The sequence below is a fragment of the Phyllobates terribilis genome, unplaced genomic scaffold (genome assembly GCF_046119375.1).
Source record: "Phyllobates terribilis strain yellow unplaced genomic scaffold, ASM4611937v1 Scaffold_4__5_contigs__length_816908805, whole genome shotgun sequence".
Taxonomy (NCBI): domain Eukaryota; kingdom Metazoa; phylum Chordata; class Amphibia; order Anura; family Dendrobatidae; genus Phyllobates; species Phyllobates terribilis.
Genome location: NW_027362764.1, coordinates 519,545,507 through 519,556,408, shown reverse-complemented (window position 1 = coordinate 519,556,408; position 10,902 = coordinate 519,545,507).

Here is a 10,902-nt window from a genome sequence, read left to right as displayed (position 1 = left end):
GCATTCCATCATTTGGAAACTGTCTATTGACGATATTTTTTGCATATGGGGTGGCCCATTGGAGACACTGGAAGCTTTCAATGTTGCACTGAACTCCTCTTAGCCCGATTTGGGCTTTACAATGACATTTGACCACCAGAAAGTGAGCTTTCTTGATACAATGGTTATGAAAGATGAACATGGTTACCTTACAACAAACCTCTTCACTAAGCCCACAGACCGAAACGGTCTACTACACTTTTCCAGTAATCACCCAAGGTCCATTAAAAAATCCATACCCAAATCTCAATTTCAAAGAGTTGAACGGATTGTGACTAATGAATCCACTCGTAACCAGAGATTACAAAAAATGCGCTCTAAGTTCAGCAAACGGGGATATCCATCCTCCTTATTACAACAGACGGAGGATTCTGAGAGGGTCCGCTCTAACAATAAAGATTGTATTCCCTTTGTCCACACGCTCCACCCTTATGCATATATCTTACACAAAACCATTCGGAAACACTGGAACATATTACAGACAGGTTACCCCAATGTCACTTCCTTCCAACAGCCTTTCATGCCATGTTTCAAGAGAGCACCTAATCTTAGGGACTCTCTGGTACGTGCTGACATTGGTACAACAAACCAGGGACCCAAAGAACTATTCCTTCAGAATCCCAAAATGGGTACTTTCCCTTGCCTACAATGCCGGCAATGTAATAACGTTTTAAAGGGTAATATTGTCCATCATCCCCACACTGGCAAGAAATACAATATTAAAAACTACTTCACCTGCGACAGTGCATTTGTCATATATCTCATCAAATGTCCATGTGGTCTGATCTACATAGGCGAAACTACCCAACCCGTAAAAGATAGAATCTCCAAACACAAGTCTACAATTCGGTGCAAGAATCTGCTACTACCAATTCCCCATCACTTCATTTCAGTGGGCCACAATATATCCCAACTCAAATACCAGGTTTTGGAACAGGTACTACTACCACGTCGGGGAGGCGACCGGGTCCGCCACCTGAAACTAAGGGAGGCCTATTGGATACACGTCCTAAGGGACTGAATAGAGAATATGAATTACTTTCATTTCTATAAGGCTTCACTCTCGTTTTATTATGCCTTATTTCCTATTACTTTGCGTTGTAAATTATCTAAATTACATACCAATTTTTGATTTCTAGCAGGCTTTACGCAATTACCAATGTTACTGATGACCATCGTTTAAGACCTTCATATATGTATATCTACATACCGATTATATTTTATTTATAGCAGGTGTCTTGCCATTACTGATGTTAGTACTGATAAGAAATTGCTCTGTGGACCATAATGACTTTGTTTCCCTTTTCTCCCTCTTTTCCCCTCCTTTTTTACAGATATACCATCCTCTGGTCTCTCTTTCCCTCAGGGATTCACCCATCTCTAACCATGTCCCATCCAGTACATGCTTCCAGCTCGTGGAACGCATGTCTCCGGGGTCAGGCATGCTTACTTCCGGCCCTGTGGAACGCAATCTCAGTAGCGTTTGGAACGCACGCCCTCCCACTAGCGATACGTCACTTCCGGTGACGTCACACGAGCACTTCCGGCCAGCGTGGCCAGTGTATTGCCGCTTGCGGCGATTGACCAAGCTTAACCAGCTGTCCCACCCCTTCTCTTTAAATAGGGACCTTCCCACCATCACCCACACAGCACCAGGAACTAGCGGCGAATACCGCGTTCCTCTCCAACTCCAGGTATATCCTACCTATCTTACCTAAGGTATATTATCCTTATACTATCGTTTGCCATTTAGTCACAACATATGTAAACTCAGCCTTACATTTCTGCTTCCTATATACAGTGGTGGCCAAAAGTATTGGCACCCCTGCAATTCTGTCAGATAATACTCAGTTTCTTCCTGAAGATTGCAATCACAAATTCTTTGGTATTATTATCTTCATTTAATTTGCTTGCAAGGAAAAAACACAAAAGAGAATGAAGCAAAAATCAAATCATTGATCATTTCACACAAAACTCCCAAAATGGGCCAGACAAAAGTATTGGCACCCTCAGCCTAATACTTGGTTGCACAACCTTTAGCCAAAATAACTGCGAACAACCGCTTCCGGTAACCATCAATGAGTTTCTTACAATGCTCTGCTGGAATTGTAGACCATTCTTCATTGGCAAACTGCTCCAGGTCCCTGATATTTGAATGGTGCCTTCTCCAAACTGCCATTTTGAGATCTCTCCACAGGTGTTCTATGGGATTCAGGTCTGGACTCATTGCTGGCCACCTTAGAAGTCTCCAGTGCTTTCTCTCAAACCATTTTATAGTGCTTTTGGAAGTGTGTTTTGGGTCATTGTCCTGCTGGAAGACCCAAGACCTCTGAGGGAGACCCAGCTTTTTCACACTGGGCCCTACATTATGCTGCAAAATTTGTTGGTAGTCTTCAGACTTCATAATGCCATGCACACGGTCAAGCAGTCCAGTGCCAGAGGCAGCAAAGCAACCCCAAAACATCAGGGAACCTCCGCCATGTTTGACTGTAGGGACCGTGTTCTTTTCTTTGAATGCCTCTTTTTTTTTTCTGTACACTCTATGTTGATGCCTTTTTGCCAAAAAGCTCTACTTTTGTCTCATCTGACCAAAGAACATTCTTCCAAAACGTTTTAGGCTTTCTCAGGTAAGTTTTGGCAAACTCCAGCCTGGCTTTTTTATGTCTCGGAGTGAGAAGTGGGGTCTTCCTGGGTATCCTACCATACAGTCCCTTTTCATTCAGACGCCGACGGATAGTACGGGTTGACACTGTTGTACCCTCGGACTGCAGGGCAGCTTGAACTTGTTTGGATGTGTGACACCCCAGGGGTCTGGTTGCCACAGTAATAGAGATATTATGTCTGAGAGCAATTGGGAGGTTTCTCTGGTCAGGATCCCTAAACATGCAACACGGTCCGCCCAGACCTGGGAGGGGAGGAATCTGCCCTTTTAAACTGGGTCTGGGGCGGGATCAGAGTCAGAGTCAGAGTCAGAGTGGAGCTACAGACAGTTCCAGACACAGGGAAAGCAAGAACAAGAGCTCTGTAGGAGCAGTAGCAGAAGTCCAGGGGCTGGAGCTGAGCAGAGTTCGCCCTGGACGAAGATGCTAAAGCCGGACACAGGAGTCCGAGGCTGTGGGGACTGATATACACCCAGCAGCAGAAACCAGCCGGCAGGGGATTCCAGGTCCTCTGGCCATAGAAGCCCGGAGGCTCAGTCACAGAGAAGGGACCAGCGCCGCCATCCAGGAGCGGAGGCTAACAGAAGGCCCCAAGTCACCAGCCATACGGGTGAGCACCACACGGTATACTCAGGGACGTGGGCTACTTGTAACCGCTGATAGCAAGGTAGCCAGGAAGAGTTCAGATAAACGGGGAGGCCTACAACTCCACCTGGCCAGGGAAACTCCTGCTTGCTCGCAGACTGACCAGGCCCCTTATACTAGCCAGTACTCCTGGGAGGGTCTGCCTTGTACCATCAGTAAAGACCCTGAACTGCACCTCACGTCTCTGTGGTTCCTTGCCGCTCCTGCACCATTAGCACTGGGACCCTCACACCATCACTCCCATCATCTTCCACATTAGCTGCCCTGAGGCAATACTTCTCCCGTGGGGAGTCATCCCATACTCAGCTGCGCAAACAACATCAGCCTCAGCGGTCTGCAGCGCAGCGGCGGTCCCCACTGACCGCAATCCACGGGTGGCGTAGTCGGACACTTATTACCATACAAATAGACTGCCACTGGTTTGACCACCCTGGGCACGGACCGGGTCACCGCCACGGAGAACTACAACCCCCAGCGATCCGGCTCCGGGTATCCCCCTGCACAGCACAGGCCCAGGGGGCGCGTCAACTTTGGCGTAGTCGGCAGGATTTCGTGCCCGCAACCACCGGGTACTGCGTGCCTGAAAAAGAGACTTTTATACTTACCTGTGGTGAAGTTTCCCGCCATCCGGAGCCGATTCCCGCCATCAGACGCCATCTTGGACCGTTTCCCGCCGTCTTCTGCCTTCTTCCCGCCATCCGCAGCTGCTTCCCGCCTTCGGACACCATCTTCGGGACGCCGCACGGGAAGAAGAGGGGCGTGGACGCCGAAAGCGTGCGAGATCCGAAGCTCCGCCCCACGCTTCCCCCCACGCTCTGACGCTGCGCAAGGTCCTGGAAGGGAGGAAGAGCGACGGTGACGTCATCGGAGCGCGACGCCAGGTCCTCAACCCCGACGATCGACTGCGGAGCCGCGGCCTACGGAAGAAGAGCATCGCAAGGTAGGCCACGGTCCACTAGGGGGGAGGAGGATGCCGGATACCGAGGGGAGCTCCACTGCCACAGCCACCGCCAGCGCAACCGCTCCAACAGTCATGCCATTCACCATGCCCTATATCCCGGGGGCAGCCTGGCTACCCCAGTACTCAGGGGAGTCACATACCCTAAATGACTTTAGAGAAAGACTGGATAGCCTCTTCCAGGTGTACCCCCTCACAGAAGAGCAAAAAGTGAGCATCCTGGTGGCCCAATTAATTGGGGCAGCCCAAAGGGAGGTAAAGTCCTGGCCACCTGGGAGGAAGAGGACTGTCAGAGACATACTAACCCGGCTGAAAGACACATTTGACACCCGCACCTCAGCCGAAATAAAACTAAGATTTTATGGGTGCAAACAACGGGCACATGAGAGTATAAGAGACTATGCTCTAAACCTACAAGAGGCCCTGAGAGCCATTAAGCAGGCAGACCCTGACAGCGTGGGAAATGAAGATAAGCTGTTGACTGAACAATTTATTGAGGGTCTACTGTGCAATGCCCATCGAACCCAGTTGCGGGCAATGGCCTTACAGGACCCTGACCTGGACTTTGCACAGTTCAAGGACAGAGCCATCCGGGTGCTCCGAGAACCGGCACCAGGTGGCGCTGTGACCCACAGGCGCCCTGATATCACTTACCACCAGGAGACGGCGCCCTTGTCTGCAGGGCCTGTGGGAGCTGATGCGCAGGCTTTAAACAGTGACCCGGCTACAGACCTGCACCATCAGGTCCAAGAGCTGACTAAAAGCGTTGCCGCGCTAACCAGAACTGTGCAGTCTTTACAGGTCTCTTCTCCAGGAAAGATCCAGCTGGCATCCGGACCGGAGGACGTCCCGTGGCGCCGACTGAGGAGGACCCCACCGGCCAGAGGAAGACCCAGCGACAGATACAACGAGGACGGACGACCCATCTGCCGCCGCTGCAATCAACCCGGACATGTGGCAAGGTACTGTCATTTAAACGGGCACAACCTGGGGTAGAGGGCCAACCCCCAGGCATAAGACCATCAGGCCCATCAAACTGGCGTGATAAATACGTAGGGGGACGTCCAATCTTGCCTGTGGTACTGGATGGCATTCCTATGAGTGCCCTACTAGACACTGGGTCACAGGTGACCACCATCCCGTACGTGCTCTTTAAACAGTACTGGAATGACTCGGACATAACCCGCTACCCAGATGACGACCTGAGTATCATCGCCAGCAATGGTCAGCCCGTGCCGCAGGTGGGATTCAAAGAGGTGACCATTAAGATCGGTAAAGTCGAACTGGCGGCACAAGGACTGATTATAGTGGACATAGACCGTCATGAGAGTCACCCTAGAATAACCTTGGGAAGTAATGTGATTGAAAATTGTCTTGCAGAGGTGATTCTCATTTTACAGCAGGTTGCCAAGAACGCCAGTTCCGGCCAGCAGCGTGTGCTCCAAAAAGAGATCCGGGCACTGATGAAGCGGCAACAGGTGGAACTATCTGGTGGTGAGATAGGTAGCGTGAGAATGTGTGACCCATTCCCTATTGCCATGCCCCCAAAAAGTGAGATGATGATTTGGTGCCGGGCAGCTATTGGTCTAAGAGGTAGAGACTACCAAGCAATGGTAGAACCCGTCTACTCAGACAGTAGGCCCACCATTTTGACAGCACGGGGGGTGGTCGATGTACGCCATGGGAGGGTGCCCTTTCGCATCATAAATATCGGGGAGAGAGAAGTACACTTGCCCCGGTATGCCACGCTAGCCAAATTGTTCACCATAAACCAGAATTCTGTACAGGCCGTGGAACCCTTGCCTCCATCTCAACCAGAGGAAGGTAACGGCTCTAAGAAACCAATGGAGGACTGGTGTCAGCAACTGCATTTGGGTACTGACTCCACTCCCTCACACCAGAAACAGGGAGTCTATCGGGTGGTTCGAGAGTACGAGAGAGTGTTTAGTAAACACCCGCTAGACTTCGGGCGAGTAAAGGGGGTAGAACACCACATCCCCATGGGAGACCATCCTCCCATAAAGGAGAGATACCGACCCGTACCCCCGGCACACTACCAACACGCCAAGGGGATGCTTAGAAACATGAAGGAGGCTGGGGTAATCAGGGACAGCTGTAGCCCCTGGGCAGCTCCACTAGTCTTAGTGAAAAAGAAAGACAACACCATGAGAATGTGTGTAGACTACAGGAAGGTCAACCGTATCACACACAAAGATGCGTACCCGTTACCAAGGATAGAAGAGTCCTTAGCTGCATTAAAATCTGCTAACTTCTTCTCTACTTTGGATCTCACTAGCGGGTACTGGCAGGTTCCTGTAGCAGAGGCGGACCGGGAGAAGACCGCATTCACCACCCCGATGGGTCTCAGCGAATTTAACTGTATGCCGTTCGGGCTCTGCAATGCACCAGGAACCTTCCAACGGTTGATGGAATGCTGTCTGGGACACCGGAACTTCGAGACGGTCCTGTTATACCTGGACGATGTCATCGTCTATTCCAAGACCTACGAGAACCACCTGAAACACCTGGCAGAAGTGTTCGAAGCTCTGGCAAACTACGGCCTAAAGGTGAAACCCTCCAAGTGTCACCTCCTGAAACCAAAGGTGCAGTACCTGGGACACGTGGTGAGTGCTGACGGAGTGGCTCCCGACCCTGATAAGATCACCGTAATTAAGGACTGGCCAAGACCCTCCAGCATAAAGGAAGTGCGGCAGTTCCTCGGGTTGGTAGGCTACTACCGAAGATTCATTCCCGGTTTCACCAAAATGGCAGCCCCTATGCAGGACCTCCTGATAGGTCAATCTCGGAAAGCCAAAAACCAGAAGCCGCCCTTCAGGTGGGAAAAGCTGGAAGAGGAGTCCTTCTGCCAGCTGAAGATGGCCCTCACGGGGGATGAAATCCTGGCATATCCAGACTACAGCCAGCCCTTTATCCTCCACACGGACGCAAGCAACATCGGGCTAGGAGCCGTACTGTCCCAGATCCAGCAGGGGAAAGAACGGGTAATCGCTTACGCCAGCCGAAAGCTACGGCCCACGGAGAGGAACCCTGAGAATTATAGCTCATTCAAGCTGGAGTTCCTGGCAGTAGTGTGGCCAGTGACCGAACATTTCAAGCATTACCTTGCCTCCTCCAAATTCACCGTGTACACGGATAACAACCCGTTGACACACCTGGACACTGCAAGGCTCGGTGCCCTGGAACAGAGATGGATGGCCCGCCTGTCCAACTTTGAATTCACCATCAAATACCGGGCAGGACGCTCAAATGCCAACGCGGATGCCCTGTCTAGAATGCCGAACTTACCGGACGTAGGGGAAGATCCAGAAGATCTGGAAGAAGTTGAGCTCCCTGCGTTCCACCGTCATGGGATTACCCTGTATTCCCACCGTGTGAAGGACAGGCGCTCCGTGACGTTCAATCCCTTGCCCCACTACAACTGGGCGGAGACGCAAGACAGTGATCCCGCAGTCCAATTGGTGAAGGAAATGCTGACCCAGGCCGATGCCCGTCTTGACCCAGATGCTCCGGAGGAGACCAAGCAACTGTGGAAGGAGAAAAGTAAGCTGTTCCTCTACAGGGAGAAGCTGTGCCGGAAAATGGTTAACTCTCGAACACATGAGTTGACCTGGCAGGTAGTGGTCCCAAGACGAGACGCGGCTATGGTTCTGGAGGCATACCACAACGGAGCAGGGCACTTCGGATGGAAGAAGCTGGAGTTCTTGTTGCGTGAACGGTTCTACTGGGTAGGCATGAGAGGAGCCATCGAGAGGTGGTGCAGAGACTGTGGCCCGTGCCACCTGAGAAGAAAAGACCGTGCCAGCCAGAAGACTCCCCTGCAGCCCATCATCACCAGACAGCCACTGGAACTGGTAGCCCTGGACCATGTGAAACTGGCTCCAAGCAGATCTGGGTATGTCTACGCCCTCACAATCGTAGATCATTACTCCCGGTTCCTGGTGGTGGTCCCGGTCAAGGACTTAACGGCTCAAACAGCAGCTAGAGCCTTCCAGCAGCACTTCTGCCGTCCACACGGGTACCCGGACCAAGTGCTGACAGACCAAGGACCAGCCTTTGAAGCGGAGGTCTTCCAGGAGTTCTGCAACCTGTATGGCTGCAAGAAGATAAGAACAACGCCCTATCACCCTCAAACCAATGGACTCTGCGAGAAGATGAACCAGGTGGTGATAGATCTGCTAAAAACATTGCCCCTGGAAGAATGCAGTCTGTGGCCTGAGAAACTGCCCGATCTGGTGGACCTGTATAACCACATCCCTGTAGGTTCCACCAACTGTACCCCGGCTTACCTAATGAGAGCAAGACCTGGTAAGCTGCCTATGGACCTGGATATGGGAGTCCTGACGCCTGAGGACACCTCGCCAGAGGCAGACTGGGATACAGAAAGGCAGCAGCAGTATCGGAAAGTACAGGAGAGCGTCGAGCGAAGTCTGTCTCAAGCTAGAGAAAGGCAAGAGAAGGCTTATAACCAGTATGCTCCCACTGTTCCCCTGGTACCTGGAGAGCAGGTCTTGAAGAGGAAGAGGCGGCTCCACAAGTTGGACGACCAGTGGGAGAAGGACCCGTACACCGTACTACCATCAAGCCATGAGAACCCAAAAATCTGCGTAATCAGTAAGGATGGAGGAGAAACCACAGCCATTGTCTCCAGAGACCACCTGAAGAAGTGTCCCGAGCAGCTGCAAAGCCCTGAAGAAGATCAAGGAAACCCTCAACCCGCAGAGGAAAGGGAAGAAATGATCAGTACCGTACTCGGAGACTTCCCCCGGTCTTGGACACAAGTAAACGGCGCTGTCGTGGTACCCGTCCTCACCTTTCTCCAGCCAGCCCCGCAAGTGCCTACAGAGGAACCGGTAGAGCTGGAAGAGCAGCCGGCCCAAGAGGCAGAAGAGTCCACACCAGCAGTACAGGAGAATCAACCCTCTGCTATTAGTGAGCCTGCCGTGCCCCTAGTGAGCCAAAGAGTGCGCAGACAGCTGCCCAGCTTACCCATAACACCTCCTACACCCTGTAGTGCAGACCCAGTTAGTGAGCTCCGTAGGTCCACTAGAGGTCAGATGCCCGCTCGCTGGAGAATCTAAACCAATGCACTGTAAAGTTGACTGTTTATTGAAAAATGTTTATGGTTTATGTTTGTTGCCTGTTACTAATTATGTTTCTCAGTTACCCTGCAGATTTATTTGGACTAACAGGTTATGGACACTGGATAACCGGAACAGTTTTGTAGATAGTTGCACCTTGGTGCCTCTTGTGAAGACGGCCGCGGAAGAGAAAACCTGTCTGGCGTGGCCTCCTTGCGGCCCAAAGTAGTTAGTCTACCCTTGTAGCCACGCCCAAGGACAACGCAAGGGGTTTGCTTTGGACAGGTCCCCTATTCTGTGCCAAGACTTCGCCTTGTTGGGTGACATGGACACCCCCTTTGTTTTCATAAACTTCACCTTGGGTGATACGGACACCCGGTCACGGAAACGCCGTGACCTCTACAGACTAAAGCTTCTTGTAAATATGTTGTCTTGTTATTGTTATACCTTGTATTTATGTTTCTTTAAAAAAAATGTGTTTAGTCCCGGAGTACTAAAATTTACTAGGGTGGAATGTGACACCCCAGGGGTCTGGTTGCCACAGTAATAGAGATATTATGTCTGAGAGCAAGTGGGAGGTTTCTCTGGTCAGGATCGCTAAACATGCAACATGGTCCGCCCAGACCTGGGAGGGGAGGAATCTGCCCTTTTAAACTGGGTCTGGGGCGGGATCAGAGTCAGAGAGGAGCTACAGACAGTTCCAGACACAGGGAAAGCAAGAACAAGAGCTCTGTAGCAGCAGTAGCAGAAGTCCAGGGGCTGGAGCTGAGCAGAGTTCGCCCTGGACGAAGATACTAAAGCCGGACACAGGAGTCTGAGGCTGTGGGGACTGATATACACCCAGCAGCAGAAACCAGCCGGCAGGGGATTCCAGGTCCTCTGGCCATAGAAGCCCGGAGGCTCAGTCACAGAGAAGGGACCAGCGCCGCCATCCAGGAGCGGAGGCTAACAGAAGGCCCCAAGTCACCAGCCATACGGGTGAGCACCACACGGTATACTCAGGGTCGTGGGCTACTTGTAACCGCTGATAGCAAGGTAGCCAGGAAGAGTGCAGATAAACGGGGAGGCCTACAGCTCCACCTGGCCAGGGGAACTCCTGCTTGCTCGCAGACTGACCAGGCCCCTTATACTGGCCAGTACTCCCGGGAGGGTCTGCCTTGTACCATCAGTAAAGACCCTGAACTGCACCTCACGTCTCTGTGGTTCCTTGCCGCTCCTGCACCATTAGCACTGGGACCCTCACACCATCACTCCCATCATCTTCCACATTAGCTGCCCTGAGGCAATACTTCTCCCGTGGGGAGTCATCCCATACTCAGCTGCGCAAACAACATCAGCCTCAGCGGTCTGCAGCGCAGCGGCGGTCCCCACTGACCGCAATCCACGGGTGGCGTAGTCGGACACTTATTACCATACAAATAGACTGCCACTGGTTTGACCACCCTGGGCACGGACCGGGTCACCGCCACGGAGAACTACAACCCCCAGCGATCCGGCTCCG